The sequence below is a fragment of the Oncorhynchus clarkii genome, chromosome 10 (assembly GCF_045791955.1).
Source record: "Oncorhynchus clarkii lewisi isolate Uvic-CL-2024 chromosome 10, UVic_Ocla_1.0, whole genome shotgun sequence".
NCBI lineage: Eukaryota > Metazoa > Chordata > Actinopteri > Salmoniformes > Salmonidae > Oncorhynchus > Oncorhynchus clarkii.
The window spans coordinates 1,649,261-1,672,500 of record NC_092156.1 but is presented as its reverse complement, the minus strand read 5'-3'; the positions used below and the strand labels follow the sequence as shown (position 1 = coordinate 1,672,500).

Below are 23,240 nucleotides of genomic sequence, written 5' to 3'. Positions count from 1 at the left end.
ATAGTGTTAAGTGTTATAATAGTGATATAATAGTGGTATAATAGTGGTAGTGGTATAATAGTGGTATAATAGTGTTAGTGGTATAGTGATATAACAGCAATATAATAGTGATATAATAGTGTTAGTGGTATAATAGTGTTAGTGGTATAATAGTGGTATAATAGTGGTATAATAGTGTTAGTGATTTAATAGTGGTATAATAGTGTTAGTGGTATAATAGTGTTAGTGATTTAATAGTGGTATATAGTGGTATAATAGTGTTAGTGGTATAATAGTGGTATAATAGTGTTAGTGGTATAATAGTGTTAGTGATATAATAGTGTTATAATAGTGTTAGTGGTATAATAGTGATATAATAGTGGTATAATAGTGGTAGTGGTACAATAGTGGTATAATAGTGTTAGTGGTATAATAGTGTTAGTGGTATAATGGTGGTATAATAGTGTTAGTGGTATAATAGTGTTAGTGGTATAATAGTGGTAGTGGTACAATAGTGGTATAATAGTGTTAGTGGTATAATGGTGGTATAATAGTGTTAGTGGTATAATAGTGTTAGTGGTATAATAGTGGTATAATAGTGTTAGTGGTATAATAGTGTTAGTGGTATAATAGTGATATAATAGTGTTAGTGGTATTATAGTGGTATAATAGTGTTAGTGGTATAGTAGTGGTATAATAGTGTTAGTGGTATAATAGTGGTATAATAGTGTTAGTGGTATAGTAGTGGTATAATAGTGTTAGTGGTATAATAGTGGTATAATAGTGTTAGTGGTATAGTAGTGGTATAATAGTGTTAATGGTATACTAGTGTTAGTGGTATAATAGTGTTATAATAGTGTTAGTGGTATAATAGTAATATAATAGTGGTATAATAGTGTTAGTGGTATAATAGTGATATGATAGTGTTAGTGGTATAATAGTGGTATAATAGTGGTAGTGGTATAATAGTGGAGGTGATATAAGTGGTATAATAGTCTTAGTGGTATAATAGTGGTATAATAGTGTTAGTGGTATAATAGTGGTATAATAGTGTTAGTGGTATAATTGTGATATAATGGTGTTAGTGGTATAATAGTGGTATAATAGTGTTAGTGGTATAATAGTAATATAATAGTGGTATAATAGTGGTATAGTGGTATAATAGTGTTAGTGGTATAATAGTGGTATAATAGTTGTATAATAGTATTAGTGGAATAATAGTAATATAATAGTGGTATAATAGTGGTATAGTGGTATAATAGTGTTAGTGGTACAATAGTGGTATAATAGGGTTAGTGGTATAATAGTGATATAATAGTGTTAGTGGTATAATAGTGTTAGTGGTATAATAGTGGTATAATAGTGGTGTAATAGTGGTATAATAGTGGTCTAATAGTGGTATATAGTGGTATAATAATGGTAGTGGTATAATAGTGATATAATAGTGGTAGTGGTATAGTAGTGATATAATAGTGGTAGTGGTATAATAGTGATATAACAATGATATAATAGTGATATAATAGTGATAATAGTGGTAGTGGTATAATAGTGTTATAATAGTGTTAGTGGTATAATAGTGGTATAATAGTGATATAATTGTGATATAATAGTGTTAGTGGTATAATAGTGGTAGTGGTAAAATAGTGGTATATAGTGGTATAATAGTGTTACAATAGTGGTTTAATAGGGGTATAATAGTGATATAATAGTGATATAATAGTGATAGTGGTATAATAGTGTTATAAGTGTTAGTGGTATAATAGTGTTAGTGGTATAATAGTGGTATAATAGTGTTAGTGGTATAACAGTGTTAGTGGTATAATAGTGTTAGTGGTATAATAGTGGTATAGTGGTATAATAGTGGTCTAATAGTGGTATATAGTGGTAGTGATATAATAGTGATATAATAGTGATAGTGGTATAATAGTGATATAACAATGATATAATAGTGATATAATACTGATAATAGTGGTAGTGGTATAATACTGATATAATAGTGATATAATAGTGTTAGTGGTACAATAGTGGTATAATAGTGATATAATAGTGTTAGTGGTATAATAGTGGTATAATAGTGATATAATAGTGTTAGTGGTATAATAGTGTTAGTGGTATAATAGTGATATAACAATGATATAATAGTGATATAATACTGATAATAGTGGTAGTGGTATAATAGTGATATAATAGTGATATAATAGTGTTAGTGGTATAATAGTGATATAATAGTGGTATAATAGTGGTATAATAGTGATATAATAGTGATATAGTGTTAGTGGTATAATAGTGTTAGTGGTATAATACTGTTATAATAGTGTTAGTGGTATAATAGTGTTATAATAGTGTTAGTGGTATAATAGTGTTAGTTGTATAATAGTGGTATAATAGTGGTAGAGGTATAATAGTGTTATAAGTGTTAGTGGTATAATAGTGTTAGTGGTATAATAGTGGTCTAATAGTGATATAATAGTGTTAGTGGTATAATAGTGTTAGTGGTATAATAGTGATATAACAATGATATAATAGTGATATAATACTGATAATAGTGGTAGTGGTATAATAGTGATATAATAGTGATATAATAGTGTTAGTGGTATAATAGTGGTATATAGTGGTATAAGAGTGGTATAATAGTGGTCTAATAGTGGTCTATAGTGTTAGTGGTCTAATAATGGTATAATAGTGGTATGTAGTTGTATAATAGGGGTATAATAGTGGTATATAGTGATATAATAGTGGTATATAGTGATATAATAGTGGTATAATAGTGATATAATAGTTATATAATAGTGGTATAATAGTTATATAATAGTGGTATATAGTGGTATAATAGTGGTATATAGTGATATAATTGTGATAATAGTGGTATAATAGTGATATAATAGTGATATTTAGTGGTATAATATTGATATAATAGTGGTATAAATAGTGGTATAATAGTGATATATAGTGGTATAGTGGTATAATAGTGGTAGTGGTATAATAGTGATATAATAGTGGTATAATAGTGATATAACAGTGACATAGTGTTAGTGGTATAATAGTGGTATATAGTGGTATATAGATGTATATAGTGGTATAATAGTGGTAAAATAGTGATATAATAATGTTAGTGGTATAATAGAGATATAACAGTGACATAGTGGTACATAGTGGTATATAGATATATAATAGTGGTATATTGTGGTATAATAGTGGTATATAGTGGTATAGAGTGATATAATAGTGGTATATAGTGGTACATAGTGGTATAATAGCGATATAATAGTGGTATATAGTCCCATTGAATAAATGTTGTGGATCTTAATGTTTTTCCTCATAATCCTGGACTATCGGACCACCATTTTATTACGTTTGCAATCGCAACAAATAATCTGCTCAGACCCCAACCAAGGAGTATCAAAAGTTGTGCTAAAAAGACAACACAGACAACCCAAAGATTCCTTGATGCCCTTCCAGAATCCCTCTGCCTACCCAAGGACGTCAGAGGACAACAATCTGTTAACCACCTGACTGAGGAACTCAATTTAACCTTGCGTAATACCCTAGATGCAGTTGCACCCCTAAAAACATTTGTCATAAGAAACTAGCTCCCTGGTACACAGAAAATACCAGAGACCTGAAGCAAGGTTCCAGAAAATTGTAACGGAAATGGTGCCACACCAAACTGGAAGTCTTCCGACTAGCTTGGAAAGACAGTACCGTGCAGTATCGAAGAGCCCTCACTGCTGCTCGATCATCCTATTTTTTCAACTTAATTGAGGAAAATAAGAACATTCCGAAATTTATTTTTGATACTGTCGCAAAGCTAATTAAAAAGCATCATTCCCCAAGAGAGGATGGCTTTCACTTCAGCAGTAATAAATTCATGAACTTCTTTGGCAAAAAGATCATGATCATTAGAACGCAAATTACGGACTCCTCTTTAAATCTGCGTATCCTTCCAAAGCTCTGTTGTCCTGAGTGTGCACAACTCTGCCAGGACCTAGGATCAAGAGAGACACTCAAGTGTTTTAGTACTATATCTCTTGACACAATGATGAAAATAATCATGGCCTCTAAACCTTCAAGCTGCATACTGGACCCTTTTCCAACTAAACTACTGAAAGAGCTGCTTCCTGTGCTTGGCCCTCCTATGTTGAACATAATAAACGGCTCTCTATCCACCGGATGTGTTCCAAACTCACCAAAAGTGGCAGTAGTAAAGCCTCTCTTGAAAAAGAAAAACCTTGACCCAGAAAATATAAAAACTAAAGGCCTATATCGAATCTACCATTCCTCTCAAAACAATTTGAAAAAGCTGTTGCGCAGCAACTCACTGCCTTCCTGAAGACAAACAATGTATATGAAATGCTTCAGTCTGGTTTTAGACCCAATCATAGCACTGAGACGGCACTTGTGAAGGTGGTAAATGACCTTTTAAGGCAAGGGCTGATTTCAAGGTTTTACTGCTAACCTACAAAGCATTACATGGGCTTGCTCCTACCTCTCTCTCTGATTTGGTCCTGCCGTACATACCTACAAATACGCTACGGTCACAAGACTTATGCCTCCTAATTGTCCCTAGAATTTCTAAGCAAACAGCTGGACGCAGGGCTTTCTTCTATAGAGCTCCATTTTTATGGAATGGTCTGCCTACCCATGTCAGAGACGCAAACTCGGTCTCAACCTTTAATGAAGACTCATCTCTTCAGTAGGTCCTATGATTGAGTGTTGTCCGGGCCAGGAGTGTGAAGGTGAACGGAAAGGCACTGGAGCAACGAACCGCCCTTGCTGTCTCTGCCTGGCCGGTTCCCCTCTCTCCACTGGGGTTCTCTGCCTCTAACAGTATTACAGGGGCCGAGTCACTGGGTTACTGGGGCTCTTCCATGCCGTCCCTAGGAGGGGTGCGTCACTTGAGTGGGTTGAGTCACTGACGTGGTCTTCCTGTCTGGGTTGGCGCCCCCCCTTTGGTTGTGCCGAGGTGGAGATCTTTGTGGGCTATACTCAGCCTTCTCTCAGCATGGTAAGTTGGTGGTTGAAGATATCCCTCTAGTGGTGTGGGGGCTGTGGGTGGGGTTATATCCTTCCTGTTTGGCCCTCTCCAGGGGTTTCATTGAATGGGGTCACGGTGTCTCCTGACCCCTCCTGTCTCAGCCTCCAGTATTTATGCTGCAGTAGTTTATGCGTCGGGGGGCTAGGGTCAGTTTGTTATATCTGGAGTATTTCTCCAGTGTCCTGTGTGAATTTAAGTATGCTTTCTCTAATTCTCTCTTTCTCTCTCTCTCTCGGGGGACCTGAGCCCTAGGACCATGCCTCAGGACTACCTGGCATGATGACTCCGTGCTGTCCCCAGTCCACCTAGCCGTGCTGCTGCTCCAGTTTCAACTGTTCTGCCTGTGGCTATGGAACCCTGACCTGTTCACCGGACGTGCTACCTGTCCCAGACCTGCTGTTTTCAACTCTCTAGAGACAGCAGGAGCGGTAGAGATACTCTCAATGATTGGCTATGAAAAGCCAACTGACATTTACTCCTGAGGTGCTGACTTGCTGCACCCTCGACAACTACTGTGATTATTATTATTATTATTTGACCATGCTGGTCATTTATGAACATTTGAACATCTTGGCCATGTTCTGTTATAATCTCCACCCGGCCCAACCAGAAGAGGACTGGCCACCCCTCATAGCCTGGTTCCTCTCTAGGTTTCTTCCTAGGTTTTGGCCTTTCTAGGGAGTTTTTCCTAGCCACCGTGCTTCTACACCTGCATTGCTTGCTGTTTGGGGTTTTAGGCTGGGTTTCTGTACAGCACTTTGAGATATCAGCTGATGTACGAAGGGATTTATAAATACATTTGATATAGTGTTATAACAGTGCTTCACAGTGTTATTTAAGTGTTTCACAGTTTATAATAAGACAGTTATTCTGTCGGGAAATCTATTAGGTTCCACGCCTTTAACATTGTGTAAAATTACCCAAATCTAACTGCCTGTAGCTCAGGCCCTGAAGCAAGGATAATCAAATCAAATCAAATTTTATTTGTCACATACACATGGTTAGCAGATGTTAATGCGAGTGTAGCGAAATGCTTGTGCTTCTAGTTCCGACAATGCAGTAATAACAAGTAATCTAACTAACAATTCCAAAACTACTGTCTTGTACACAGTGTAAGGGGATAAAGAATATGTACATAAGGATATATGAATGAGTGATGGTACAGAGCAGCATAGGCAAGATACAGTAGATGGTATCGGGTACAGTATGTACAAATGAGATGAGTATGTAAACAAAGTGGCATAGTATAGTATAAAGTGGCTAGTGATACATGTATTACATAAGGATACCGTCGATGATATAGAGTACAGTATATACGTATGCGTATGAGATGAATAATGTAGGGTAAGTAACATTTATATAAGGTAGCATTGTTTAAAGTGGCTAGTGATATATTTACATCATTTCCCATCAATTCCCATTATTAAAGTGGCTGGAGTTGAGTCAGTGTCAGTGTGTTGGCAGCAGCCACTCAGTGTTAGTGGTGGCTGTTTAACAGTCTGATGGCCTTGAGATAGAAGCTGTTTTTCAGTCTCTCGGTCCCAGCTTTGATGCACCTGTACTGACCTCGCCTTCTGGATGATAGCGGGGTGAACAGGCAGTGGCTCGGGTGGTTGATGTCCTTGATGATCTTTATGGCCTTCCTGTGACATCGGGTGGTGTAGGTGTCCTGGAGGGCAGGTAGTTTGCCCCCGGTGATGCGTTGTGCAGACCTCACTACCCTCTGGAGAGCCTTACGGTTGAGGGCGGTGCAGTTGCCATACCAGGCGGTGATACAGCCCGCCAGGATGCTCTCGATTGTGCATCTGTAGAAGTTTGTGAGTGCTTTTGGTGACAAGCCGAATTTCTTCAGCCTCCTGAGGTTGAAGAGGCGCTGCTGCGCCTTCTTCACGATGCTGTCTGTGTGAGTGGACCAATTCAGTTTGTCTGTGATGTGTATGCCGAGGAACTTAAAACTTGCTACCCTCTCCACTACTGTTCCATCGATGTGGATAGGGGGGTGTTCCCTCTGCTGTTTCCTGAAGTCCACAATCATCTCCTTAGTTTTGTTGACGTTGAGTGTGAGGTTGTTTTCCTGACACCACACTCCGAGGGCCCTCACCTCCTCCCTGTAGGCCGTCTCATCGTTGTTGGTAATCAAGCCTACCACTGTTGTGTCGTCCGCAAACTTGATGATTGAGTTGGAGGCGTGCGTGGCCACGCAGTCGTGGGTGAACAGGGAGTACAGGAGAGGGCTCAGAACGCAACCTTGTGGGGCCCCAGTGTTGAGGATCAGCGGGGAGGAGATGTTGTTGCCTACCCTCACCACCTGGGGGCGGCCCGTCAGGAAGTCCAGTACCCAGTTGCACAGGGCGGGGTCGAGACCCAGGGTCTCGAGCTTGATGACGAGCTTGGAGGGTACTATGGTGTTGAATGCCGAGCTGTAGTCGATGAACAGCATTCTCACATAGGTATTCCTCTTGTCCAGATGGGTTAGGGCAGTGTGCAGTGTGGTTGAGATTGCATCGTCTGTGGACCTATTTGGGCGGTAAGCAAATTGGAGTGGGTCTAGGGTGTCAGGTAGGGTGGAGGTGATATGGTCCTTGACTAGTCTCTCAAAGCACTTCATGATGACGGATGTGAGTGCTACGGGGCGGTAGTCATTTAGCTCAGTTACCTTAGCTTTCTTGGGAACAGGAACAATGGTGGCCCTCTTGAAGCATGTGGGAACAGCAGACTGGTATAGGGATTGATTGAATATGTCCGTAAACACACCGGCCAGCTGGTCTGCGCATGCTCTGAGGGCGCGGCTGGGGATGCCATCTGGGCCTGCAGCCTTGCGAGGGTTAACACGTTTAAATGTCTTACTCACCTCGGCTGCAGTGAAGGAGAGACCGCATGTTTTCGTTGCAGGCCGTGTCAGTGGCACTGTATTGTCCTCAAAGCGGGCAAAAAAGTTATTTAGTCTGCCTGGGAGCAAGACATCCTGGTCCGTGACTGGGCTGGGTTTCTTCCTGTAGTCCGTGATTGACTGTAGACCCTGCCACGTGCCTCTTGTGTCTGAGCCGTTGAATTGAGATTCTACTTTGTCTCTGTACTGGCGCTTAGCTTGTTTGATAGCCTTGCGGAGGGAATAGCTGCACTGTTTGTATTCGGTCATGTTACCAGACACCTTGCCCTGATTAAAAGCAGTGGTTCGCGCTTTCAGTTTCACACGAATGCTGCCATCAATCCACGGTTTCTGGTTAGGGAATGTTTTAATCGTTGCTATGGGAACGACATCTTCAACGCACGTTCTAATGAACTCGCACACCGAATCAGCGTATTCGTCAATGTTGTTATCTGACGCAATACGAAACATCTCCCAGTCCACGTGATGGAAGCAGTCTTGGAGTGTGGAGTCAGCTTGGTCGGACCAGCGTTGGACAGACCTCAGCGTGGGAGCCTCTTGTTTTAGTTTCTGTCTGTAGGCAGGGATCAACAAAATGGAGTCGTGGTCAGCTTTTCCGAAAGGGGGGCGGGGCAGGGCCTTATATGCGTCGCGGAAGTTAGAGTAACAATGGTCCAAGGTCTTTCCTCCCCTGGTTGCGCAATCGATATGCTGATAAAATTTGGGGAGTCTTGTTTTCAGATTAGCCTTGTTAAAATCCCCAGCTACAATGAATGCAGCCTCCGGATAAATTGTTTCCAGTTTGCAGAGAGTTAAATAAAGTTCGTTCAGAGCCATCGATGTGTCTGCTTGGGGGGGGATATATACGGCTGTGATTATAATCGAAGAGAATTCTCTTGGTAGATAATGCGGTCTACATTTGATTGTGAGGAATTCTAAATCAGGTGAACAGAAGGATTTGAGTTCCTGTATGTTTCTTTCATCGCACCATGTCACGTTAGTCATAAGGCATACGCCCCCGCCCCTCTTTTTACCAGAAAGATGTTTTTTCCTGTCTGCGCGATGCGTGGAGAAACCTGTTGGCTGCACCGCTTCGGATTGCGTCTCTCCAGTAAGCCACGTTTCCGTGAAGCAAAGAACGTTACAGTCTCTGATGTCCCTCTGGAATGCTACCCTTGCTCGGATTTCATCAACCTTGTTGTCAAGAGACTGGACATTGGCAAGAAGAATGCTAGGGAGTGGTGCGCGCTGTGCCCGTCTCCGGAGTCTGACCAGAAGACCGCCTCGTTTCCCTCTCTTTCGGAGTCGTTTTTTTGGGTCGCTGCATAGGATCCACTCCGTTGTCCTGTTTGTAAGGCAGAACACAGGATCCGCGTCGCGAAAAACATATTCTTGGTCGTACTGATGGTGAGTTGATGCTGATCTTATATTCAGTAGTTCTTCTCGACTGTATGTAATGAAACCTAAGATGACCTGGGGTACTAATGTAAGAAATAACACGTGCATATTCTTGGTGCTATTTGAAAGGAAACACTTTGAAATTTGTGGAAATGTGAAGGGAATGTGGGAGAATATAACAATAGATCTGGGAAAAGATAATACAAAAAAACATTTTTTTGTACAATCATCTTTGAAATCCAAGAGAAAGGCCATAATGTATTATTCCAGCCCAGGTGCAATTTAGATATTGAGCACTAGATGGCAGCAGTGTATGTGCAACGATTTAGACCAATGAACCATTGCATATCTGATCAACATTTTGTATCAAGACCGCCCAAATGATTATCACCCCATAGCACTCACATCTGTAGCCATGAAATGCTATGAAAGGCTAGTCATGGCTCACATCAACACAATCATCCCAGACACCCTTGACCCACTCCAATTTGCAGGTTCCGCCCTTTTTTTTCTCAATTTTTGCCAAAAACTACATACCCAAATCTAGCTGCCTGTAACTCAGGTCCTGAAGCAAGGATATGCATATTCTTAATACCGTTTGAAAGGAAACACTTTGAAGTTTGAGAAATGTGAAAGGAATGTAGGAGAATATAACAAAATAGATCTGGTACAAGATAATGTATAGAAAAAAAACAACCTCTCTTTTGTATTTTTTTGTATCATCATCTTTGAAATGCAAGAGAAAGGCCAAAATGTATTATTCCAGCCCAGGTGCAATTTAGATTTTGGCCACTAGATGGCATCAGTGTATGTGCAATGTTTTAGACTGATCCAATGAACCAATTTCTGTTCAGAATTTTGTATCAAGACTGCCCACACGTTCCTAAAGTGTTTATTAATAACTTTTCATGTTCAAAATTGTGCACTCTCCTCAAACAATAACATGGTATTATTTCACTGTAATATCTACTGTAAATTGGACAGTGCAGTTAGATTAACAAGAATGTAAGCTTTCTGCCAATATCAGATATGTCTATGGCCTGGGAATGTTTTTTTACTTACAACCTCATGCTAATCGTATTAGCCTACGTTAGCTCAGCCGTACGTTAGCTCAACCGTCCCGTGGACGGGACACCGATCCTGAAGAAATACAGAGTAGTTCTAAACTTCCAGCACACCACCCTGGATCCCACTGCTTGCCTCTGAAGCTAAGCAGGTCCCGGTCAGTCTCTGGGTGGGAGACCAGATGCTGCTGGAAGTGGTGTTGGAGGCACTCTATCCTCTGGACTGAAAATATCCCAATGCCCCAGGGCAGTGATTGGGGACATTGCCCTGTGTAGGGTACCGTCTTTCAGATGGGACTTTAAACGGATGTCCTGATTCTCTGTGGTCACTAAAGATCCCATGGCCCTTATCGTAAGAGTAGGGGTGTTAACCCCGGTGTCCTGGCTAAATTCCCAATCTGGCCTCAAACCATCACGGTCACCTAATAATCCCCAGTTTACAATTGGCTCATTCATCCCCCTCCTCTCCCCTGTAACTATTCCCCAGGTTGTTGCTGTAAATGAGAATGTGTTCTCAGTCAACTTACCTGGTAAAATAAGGGTAAAATAAAATAAATAAAATAATAAACACCATGATGTAAATTGGTAAAAAAAGAAAGTAGACTCCTAACCTCAGCGACACTTTTCTATGTGTTTGAGAGAGATATGAACATAAACCATGGCAACAAAGTGGCAAATTGATAGTTGTGCTTTAAAAACATTTATTTTGACATTTACCATACCTGCTCTTAGACACACAAGCACACACGCCGACAGACACACGCACACACACAAACTCACGTGCACACACACACACACACACACACACACACAGCAGGATGTCAGGAGACACAGTAGTGTGTTGTGGTTGAGTCAGAACACTAATAGAATGACAATCAAACAGCGAACTACCTGAGGTTAATCAACCCTCTCCCCAACCTTAATGAGATTAATCAACCCTCTCCCCAACCTTAATCCTTAAATCAACCAGTAGGAAGTAATACCTGAACGGTTAACGAATTGGAAATAACTCCTTATTTTAACCCTTATAGATGTTTCTGTAACCCAAACCGTAACCCTTAACCCCTTGAGATGTGTACCTAATATATTGGGGGTGGAGGATAGGGGTAATTTGCGAGCTCCGGCTCCGAGGGTCACGAATTCAATCCCAGTGAAAGGCACTTGTTCTTACAACTTCTAAATTTGCCATTTGGAGAAACATGGAAAAACATCTAATTTTGCAATAAGCCAGAGCTTGTTGCTAATACACTACGTCTGAGTGCCTGGGCACGTGTGTGTGTGTGTGTGTGTGTGTGTGTGTGTGTGTGTGTGTGTGTGTGTGTGTGTGTGTGTCCTACTAGCCTGTTGATTGCCAGTCGTTGTGCAAAGCTGTACTCCACCGAACCAAAGACCAACCTCTCAGCTGAGCATCAAACATTCAGTTGACCTCTAAGCTCCCCAGGATATACACACACACACACACACAACCACAGACAACCACACACACACACACACACACAACCACACACAGACACATACACGACCACACACAGACACATACACGACTACACACAGGCACATACATGACCACACACAGACACATACACGACCACACACAGACACATACACGACCACACACAGACACAGACACAACCACAGAAAACCACAACCACAGACACAACCACAGACACAACCATAACCACAGACACAGACACAGACACAACCACAGGCACAACCACAGACACAACCAGAGGCACAACCAGAGGCACAACCAGAACCAGACACAACCACACAACCACAGACAGACACAACCACAGACACAGACACAGGCACAACCACAACCACAGGCACAACCACAGGCACAACCACAGACACAGACACAGGCACAGACACAGGCACAGACACAACCACAGACACAACCACAGACACAGACACAACCACAGACACCAACACATAATAAACAGTGATCCTTTAGCTACTTCTGGAATTCAAGACCTTACCATTCTGCCCCCCTGTTCCATAGCAACTGCCCCCCTGTTCCATAGCAACTGCCCCCCTGTTCCATAGCAACTGCCCCCCTGTTCCATAGCAACTGCCCCCCTGTTCCATAGCAACTGCCCCCCTGTTCCATAGCAAATGCCCCCCTGTTCCATAGCAAATGCCCCCCTGTTCCATAGCAACTGCCCCCCTGTTCCATAGCAAATGCCCCCCTGTTCCATAGCAAATGCCCCCCTGTTCCATAGCAACTGCCCCCCTGTTCCATAGCAAATGCCCCCCTGTTCCATAGCAAATGCCCCCCTGTTCCATAGCAACTGCCCCCCTGTTCCATAGCAACTACCCCCCTGTTCCATAGCAACTGCCCCCCTGTTCCATAGCAAATTCCCCCCTGTTCCATAGCAACTGCCCCCCTGTTCCATAGCAACTGCCCCCCTGTTCCATAGCAACTGCCCCCCTGTTCCATAGCATCTGCCCCCCTGTTCCATAGCAACTGCCCCCCTGTTCCATAGCAACTGCCCCCCTGTTCCATAGCAACTGCCCCCCTGTTCCATAGCAACGTTAATAAATGTTTACAGTAATGTACATTTGTATATTTTTTTAATAAAATAAAAGACCGGCCATTTTTACGAGGATTAAATATCAGGAATTATTTTTTAAAAACTGAGTTTAAATGTATTTGGAAAAGGTGTATGTAAACTTCCGACTTCACCTGTATGTACAGACGTGGCCAAAAGTTTTGAGAATGACACAAATATTAACTTTCACAGTCTACTGCCTCAGTTTGTATACTGGCAATTTCCATATACTCCAGAATGTTATGAAGAGTGATCAGATGAATTGCAATTAATTGCAAAGTCCCTCTTTGCCATGCAAATGAACTGAATCCCCAAAAAACATTCCCACTACATTTCAGCCCTGCCACAAAAGGACCAGCTGACATCATGTCAGTGATTGTCTCTTTAACACAGGTGTGAGTGTTACCTGCAAGGAAACATGTCTCGCCATCATTGATTTGCACAAAAAGGGCTTCACAGGCAAGGATATCGCTGCCAGTAAGATGGCACATAAATCAACCATTTATCGGATCATCAAGAACTTCAAGGAGAGTGGTTCAACTGTTATGAAGGCTTCAGGGCGCCCAAGAAAGTCCAGAAAGTCCTAAAGTTGATTCAGCTGTGGGATCGGGGAACCACCAGAACAGAGCTTGCTCAGGAATGGCAGCAGGCAGGTGTGAGTGCATCTGCACGCACAGTGAGACGAAGACTTTTGGAGGATGGCCTGGTGTCAAGAAGGGCAGCAAAGAAGCCACTTCCCTCCAGGAAAAACATCTGGGGATGGTACCAGGGGGAGTATATGGGCCTCCTTCCAGGCCCTGGGAATGGTACCAGGGGGAGTATATGGGCCTCCTTTCAGACTCTGGGGATAGTACCAGGGGGGGTATATGGGCCTCCTTCCAGACTCTGGGGATGGTACCAGGGGGAGTATATGGGCCTCCTTCCACACCCTGGGGATGGTACCAGGGGGAGTGTATGGGCCTCCTTCCAGACCCTGGGGATGGTACCAGGGGGAGTGTATGGGCCTCCTTCCAGACCCTGGGGATGGTACCAGGGGGAGTATATGGGCCTCCTTCCAGACCCTGGGGATGGTACCAGGGGGAGTATATGGGCCTCCTTCCAGACCCTGGGGATGGTACCAGGGGGAGTGTATGGGCCTCCTCCAGACCCTGGGGATGGTACCAGGGGTAATATATGGGCCTCCTTCCAGACCCTGGGGATGGTACCAGAAATACTTGTAAAGGTTAAACATTTGTGTTAAAGGTGATGCAGTCAGAGGACCAGAAACCTACAGCACAAAAGGATCAAGCACTTCAGCTCCAGTGGATTTATTTACATCAATCTTAATCAGGTCTTCTAGGACATCACCAGTAGAAAGTTGCTGAAAGGAAACAGATTCACTTGTTGTTGATGAAACTACCATCGGGCTAAATCAAATCAAAGTTTATTGATTAGACTGGAGGCTGGGAGAGGGGCAGGCAGTCGTCTGGCTCACCAGGGTCAATTAAACCACCATTTCCTTCAAATAAAAATCCAGCCGAGATAAAATGCTGATTAAAAGCTTCACTTCTAATTTTTCTCATTAATGATTCCGGAGTCTGACACAACTTGCTTAGGCAGAGAAGGAGAGGAATTTCCATGCTTCAATGCATTAACTGTTTTCCAAACCGTAAATGGATCACCAGCAACATCTGAGATAGAACTTAGAAAGTAGAAGCCCAAGCCTGATTTCTCATTACATTTGAACATGTTTATATGCATTTTTAAGAGACATTTAATTGTTTTTATTATTTAACATGACAAGTCAACTAAGAACACATTCTTATTTGCAATGATGGCCAACCAAGAGGTAAAAGGCCTCCTGTGGGGACGGGGGCTTGGATTAAAAATAAGAATGTTGGACAAAACACGTCATGACAAAAGAGACACTACAACCCTACATAAAAATAGATCTAAGACAATAACACAACATGGTAGCAACACAACATAACTACAACACAGAACAAAAACATGGCAGCAGCACAACATGGCAGCAACACAACATGGCAGCAGCACAACATGGCAGCAGCACAACATGGCAGCAGCACAACATGGCAGCAGCACAACATGACTACAACACACAACAATAACATGGCAGTAACACATGACAATAACATGGCAACAACACATGACAATAACATGGCAGCAGCACAACATGGCAGTAACACATGACTTGATTTTATTTGATTTGATTTGACAATAACATGGCAACAACACATGACAATAACATGGCAACAACACATGACAATAACATGGCAGTAACACATGACAATAACATGGCAGTAACACATGACAATAACATGGCAACAACACATGACAATAACATGGCAGCAGCACAACATGGCAGCAGCACAACATGGTAGCAACGCAACATGGTAGCAGCACAACATGGCAGCAACACAACATGGCAGTAACACATGACAATAACATGGCAACAACACATGACAATAACATGGCAGCAACACAACATGGCAGCAACACATGACAACAACATGGCAGCAACACCAGCAACACATGACAATAACATGGCAGCAACAACATGGCAGCAACAAATGACAATAACATGGCAGCAACACATGACAACAACATGGCAGCAACACAACATGGCAGTAACATATGACAATAACATGGCAACAACACATGACAATAACATGGCAGCAACACATGACAATAACATGGCAGCAACACATGACTATAACATGGCAACAACACATGACAATAACATGGCAGCAGCACAACATGGCAGTAACACATGACAATAACATGGCAACAACACATGACAATAACATGGCAACAACACATGACAATAACATGGCAGTAACACATGACAATAACATGGCAGTAACACATGACAATAACATGGCAACAACACATGACAATAACATGGCAGCAGCACAACATGGCAGCAGCACAACATGGTAGCAACGCAACATGGTAGCAGCACAACATGGCAGCAACACAACATGGCAGTAAAACATGACAATAACATGGCAACAACACATGACAATAACATGGCAGCAACACAACATGGCAGCAACACATGACAACAACATGGCAGCAACACCAGCAACACATGACAATAACATGGCAGCAACACAACATGGCATCAACACATGACAATAACATGGCAGCAACAGATGACAACAACATGCCAGCAACACAACATGGCAGCAACACAACATGGCAGCAACACATGACAATAACATGGCAGCAACAGATGACAACAACATGCCAGCAACACAACATGGCAGTAACACATGACAATAACATGGCAACAACACATGACAATAACATGGCAGCAACACATGACAATAACATGGCAGCAACACATGACAATAACATGGCAGTAACACATGACAATAACATGGCAGTAACACATGACAATAACATGGCAGTAACACATGACAATAACATGGCAGTAACACATGACAATAACATGGCAGTAACACATGGCAACAACATCACATGGCAGTAACACATGACAATAACATGGCAACGACATCACATGGCAGTAACACATGACAATAACATGGTAGCAACACATGACAATAACATGGCAGTAACACATGACAATAACATGGCAACAACATCACATGGCAGTAACACATGACAATAACATGGTAGCAACACATGACAATAACATGGTGACAATAACATGGCAGCAACACAACATGGCAACAACACAACATGGCAGAACCACATTAATTTTTTTATTTTACCTTTATTTAACTAGGCAAGTCATTTAAGAACAAACTCTTATTTTCAATGACGGCCTAGGAACAGTGGGTTAACTGCCTGTTCAGGGGCAGCTCTGGGATTTGAACTTGCAACCTTTCGGTTACTAGTCCAACAATCTAACCACTAGGCTACCCTGCCGCCCCAGAACCACATGACAATAACATGGCATCAACACATGACAATAACATGGCATCAACACATGACAATAACATGGCATCAACACATGACAATAACATGGCATCAACACATGATAATAACATGGCATCAACACATGACAATAACATGGCATCAACACATGACAATAACATGGCATCAACAAATGACAATAACATGGCATCAACACATGACAATAACATGACAGCAACACATGACAATAACATGGCATCAACACATGACAATAACATGGCATCAACACATGACAATAACATGGCATCAACACATGACAATAACATGGCAGCAACACATGACAATAACATGGCAGCAACACATGACAATAACATGGCATCAACACATGACAATAACATGACAGCAACACATGACAATAACATGGCATCAACACATGACAATAACAAGGCAGTAACACATGACAATAACATGACAGCAACACATGACAATAACATGGCAGCAACACATGACAATAACATGGCAGCAACACATGACAATAACATGACAGCAACACATGACAATAACATGGCAGAAACACATGACAATAACATAGCAGCAACACATGACAATAACATGACAATAACATGGCAGCAACACATGACAATAACATGGCAGCAACACATGACAATAACATGGCATCAACACATGACAATAACATGGCATCAACAAATGACAATAACATGGCAGCAACACATGACAATAACATGACAGCAACACATGACAATAACATGGCATCAACACATGACAATAACAAGGCAGTAACACATGACAATAACATGACAGCAACACATGACAATAACATGGCATCAACACATGACAATAACATGGCATCAACACATGACAATAACAAGGCAGTAACACATGACAATAACATGACAGCAACACATGACAATAACATGGCAGCAACACATGACAATAACATGGCAGCAACACATGACAATAACATGACAATAACATGGCAGTAACACATGACAATAACAAGGCAGTAACACATGACAATAACATGACAGCAACACATGACAATAACATGGCATCAACACATGACAATAACATGGCATCAACACATGACAATAACAAGGCAGCAACACATGACAATAACATGACAGCAACACATGACAATAACATGGTAGCAACACATGACAATAACATGGCAGTAACACATGACAATAACATGGCAACAACATCACATGGCAGTAACACATGACAATAACATGGTAGCAACACATGACAATAACATGGTGACAATAACATGGCAGCAACACAACATGGCAACAACACAACATGGCAGAACCACATTAATTTTTTTATTTTACCTTTATTTAACTAGGCAAGTCATTTAAGAACAAACTCTTATTTTCAATGACGGCCTAGGAACAGTGGGTTAACTGCCTGTTCAGGGGCAGCTCTGGGATTTGAACTTGCAACCTTTCGGTTACTAGTCCAACAATCTAACCACTAGGCTACCCTGCCGCCCCAGAACCACATGACAATAACATGGCATCAACACATGACAATAACATGGCATCAACACATGACAATAACATGGCATCAACACATGACAATAACATGGCATCAACACATGATAATAACATGGCATCAACACATGACAATAACATGGCATCAACACATGACAATAACATGGCATCAACAAATGACAATAACATGGCAGCAACACATGACAATAACATGGCAGCAACACATGACAATAACATGACAGCAACACATGACAATAACATGGCATCAACACATGACAATAACATGGCATCAACACATGACAATAACATGGCATCAACACATGACAATAACATGGCAGCAACACATGACAATAACATGGCAGCAACACATGACAATAACATGGCATCAACACATGACAGTAACATGACAGCAACACATGACAATAACATGGCATCAACACATGACAATAACAAGGCAGTAACACATGACAATAACATGACAGCAACACATGACAATAACATGGCAGCAACACATGACAATAACATGGCAGCAACACATGACAATAACATGACAGCAACACATGACAATAACATGGCAGAAACACATGACAATAACATAGCAGCAACACATGACAATAACATGACAATAACATGGCAGCAACACATGACAATAACATGGCAGCAACACATGACAATAACATGGCATCAACACATGACAATAACATGGCATCAACAAATGACAATAACATGGCAGCAACACATGACAATAACATGACAGCAACACATGACAATAACATGGCAGCAACACATGACAATAACATGGCAGCAACACATGACAATAACATGGCATCAACACATGACAATAACAAGGCAGTAACACATGACAATAACATGACAGCAACACATGACAATAACATGGCAGCAACACATGACAATAACATGGCAGCAACACATGACAATAACATGGCAACAACACATGACAATAACATGACAGCAACACATGACAATAACATGGCAGCAACACATGACAATAACATGGCAGCAACACATGACAATAACGTGACAATAACATGGCAGTAACACATGACAATAACATGACAGCAACACATGACAATAACATGGCAGCAACACAACATGGTAGAAGCAAAAATACGGTACAAAAATTGTTGGGCCCAGACAACAGCACAAAGGGCAAGAAGGTAGAGACAACAATAGATCACGCAAAGTAGCCACAGCTGTCAGTAAGAGTGTCCATGATGGAGTCTTTGAATGAAGAGATGGAGATAAAACTGTCCAGTGTGAGTGTTTGTTGCAGCTCATACCAATCGCTAGCTGCAGCGAACTGAAAAGACGAGTGACCCAGGGATGTGTGTGCTTTGGGGACCTTTAAGTTAATTAAATCATACTGTTAGCTGGCTAGCTAATGTTAGCTGGCTGGCTCGCTAGCTAACGTTACTTACAGTTGAAGTCAGAAGTTTACATACACTTAGGTTGGAGTCATTAAAACTCGTTTTTCAACCACTCCAAAAATGTATTGTTAACAATCTATAGTTTTGGCAAGCCGGTTAGGACATCTACTTTGTGTATGACACAAGTCATTTTTCCAACAATTGTTTAGACAGATTATTTCACTTATAATTCACTGTGTCACAATTCCAGTGGGTCAGAAGTTTACATACACTAAGTTGACTGTGCCTTTAAACAGCTTGGAAAATTCCAGAAAATTATGTCATGGCTTTAGAAACTTCTGATAGACTAATTGACATAATTTGAGTCAATTGGAAGTGTACCTGTGGATGTATTTCAAAGCCTACCTTCAAACTCAGTGCCTCTTTGCTTGACATCATGGGAAAATCTAAAGAAATCAGCCAAGACATCAGAAAAAAATTGTAGACCTCCACAAGTCTGTTTCATCCTTGGGAGCAATTTCCAAATGCCTGAAGGTACCACGTTCTGTACAAACAATAGTATGCAAGTATAAACACCATGGGACCACGCAGCCGTCATACTGCTCAGGAAGGAGACGCGTTCTGTCTCCTAGAGATGAACGTACTTTGCTGCAAAAAGTGCAAATCAATCCCAGAACAACTTTTGAAGATGCTGGTGAAAACAGGTACAAAAGTATCTATATCCACAGTAAAAGGAGTCCTGTATCGACGTGAAAACCGCTCAGAAAGGAAGAATCTACCGCTCCAAAACCACCATAAAAAAGCCAGACTACGGTTTGCAACTGCACATGGGGACAAAGATTGTACTTTTTATGAGAAATGTCCTCTGGTCTGATGAAACAAAAATATAACTATTTGGCCATAATGACCATCGTTATGCTTGGAGGAAAAAGGAGGCTTGCAAGCCAAAGAACACCATCCCAACCGTGAAGCACGGGGGTGGCAGCATCATGCTGTGGGGGTGCTTTGCTGCAGGAGGGACTGGTGCACTTCACAAAATAGATGACATTGTGAGGAAGGAAAATTATGTGGATATATTGAAGCAACATCTCAAGACATCAGGCAGTAAGTTAAAGCTTTGTTGCAAATGGGTCTTCCAAATGGACAATGACCCCAAGCAAACTTCCAAAGTTGTGGCAAAATGGCTGAATGACAACATAGTCCAAGTATTGGAGTGGCCATCACTCTCACAGAATGTACCCCCATTAGACAGCAGAATGTACCCCCATTAGACAGCAGAATGTACCCCCATTAGACAGCAGAATGTACCCCCATTAGACAGCAGAATGTACCCCCCCTTTAGACAGCAGAATGTACCCCCCTTTACACAGCAGAATGTACCCCCTTTACACAGCAGAATGTACCCCCTTTACACAGCAGAATGTACCCCCCGTTACACAGCAGAATGTACCCCCATTAGACAGCAGAATGTTCCCCCCATTAGACAGCAGAATGTACCCCCCTTTAGACAGCAGAATGTACCCCCATTAGACAGCAGAATGTACCCCCATTAGACAGCAGAATGTACCCCCATTAGACAGCAGAATGTACCCCCATTAGACAGCAGAATGTACCCCCATTAGACAGCAGAATGTACCCCCATTAGACAGCAGAATGTACCCTCATTAGACAGAAGAATGTACCCCCATTAGACAGACGAATGTACCCCCCTTTAGACAGCAGAATGCAGAGTCTGTGTGTGTGTCTGGGGAAAGCAGCTCTGTGATCATTTAATAGCCCTGGCTCCTGACAGGCACTCAGCTCGTCAGCCTGTGTCACTGCCAAAGCTGACCCAGAGGAGACATTTTAAACCTGCATGGCTATACAGTGTGTCTGTAGTCCCAGCCTCCTTGGGAAAGGGAGGCTGGGAAAGACTGCCACTGTGGATGAGCGCCACGCTGTATAGCCTGGGAAAGGGAGGCTGGGAAAGACTGCCACTGTGGATGAGCGCCACGCTGTATAGCCTGGGAAAGGGAGGCTGGGAAAGACTCCCACTGTGGATGAGCGCCACGCTGTATAGCCTGGGAAAGGGAGCATGGGAAAGACTGCCACTGTGGATGAGAGCCACGCTGTATAGCCTGGGAAAAGGAGGCTGGGAAAGACTGCCACTGTAGATGAGAGCCACGCTGTATAGCCTGGGAAAAGGAGGCTGGGAAAGACTGCCACTGTGGATGAGAGCCTGTCTCTCTCTCTGTCTCTCTCAGATCATGTCCTTACGTAACCAGTCTCAATATTCAAATCATCACACGCTTATGTAAGTGACAACCACTGTAGGAGATATCAGTCCTCTCTAGACCGCACATCATCCCTTCATCCGCTCATCCATCCTTCTAGCATATCTCAGCAGAGGAGGGAGAGAGGGGGATGAAAGAAGTGGATTAAGTGATCATAAGCCATCATTAATGCTGAGTCCTGAAGAGAGAGAGTGAGACAGAGAGAGAGAGAGAGAGAGAGACAGAGAGAGACAGAGAGACAGAGAGAGAGACATTATTAGGTTAACTGGCTGAGAGAGATACTCTATTAGGTTAACTGGGCTAAGGGCTGAGAGAGTTACTCTATTAGGTTAACTGGCTGAGAGAGTTACTCTATTAGGTTAACTGGCCGAGAGAGTTACTCTATTAGGTTAACTGGCCGAGAGAGTTACTCTATTAGGTTAACTGGACTGAGGGATGAGAGAGTTACTCTATTAGGTTAACTGGGCTGAGGGCTGAGAGAGTTACTCTATTAGGTTAACTGGGCTGAGGGCTGAGAGAGTTACTCTATTAGGTTAACTGGCTGAGAGAGTTACTCTATTAGGTTAACTGGGCTGAGAGAGTTACTCTATTAGGTTAACTGGGCTGAGAGAGTTACTCTATTAGGTTAACTGGCTGAGAGAGTTACTCTATTAGGTTAACTGGCTGAGAGAGTTCCTCTATTAGGTTAACTGGCTGAGAGAGTTACTCTATTAGGTTAACTGGGCTGAGAGAGTTACTCTATTAGGTTAACTGGGCTGAGGGAGTTACTCTATTAGGTTAACTGGACTGAGGGCTGAGAGAGTTACTCTATTAGGTTAACTGGGCTGGGGGCTGAGACAGGAGAGAGAGCAGAGAGATTGATGTAGGGATGGAGGAGAGAGCAGAGAGATTGAGGTAGGGATGGAGGAGAGAGCAGAGAGATTGAGGTAGCGATGGAGGAGAGAGCAGAGAGATTGAGGTAGGGATGTAGGAGAGAGCAGAGAGATTGAGGTAGGGATGTAGGAGAGAGCAGAGAGATTGAAGTAGGCATGGAGGTAGGGATGCAACTTAAGCCCCACCCTCTTCAACATATATATTAACGAATTGGCGCGGGCACTAGAAAAGTCTGCAGCACCCACCATACAATTCAACATACCAATTAGGATCTGGCTAAAAATACTTGAATCAGTCATAGAGCCCATTTCCCGTTACGGTTGTGAGGTCTGGGGTCCGCTCACCAACCAAGACTTCACAAAATGGGACAAACACCAAATTGAGATTCTGCATGCCGAATTCTGCAAAAATAT

General features: G+C 42.2%; 1 protein-coding gene and 1 pseudogene across 1 annotated transcript in view; both read right to left on the bottom strand.

Moving 5' to 3' along the window:
- Nucleotides 1-14,128, bottom strand: part of LOC139419786 (uncharacterized) — a 33,654-nt pseudogene extending 19,526 nt beyond the window's left edge.
- LOC139419371 (cell adhesion molecule 2-like) overlaps nucleotides 1-23,240 on the bottom strand; it is a 478,628-nt gene that overhangs the window by 432,705 nt on the left and 22,683 nt on the right. The window lies entirely within an intron of this gene.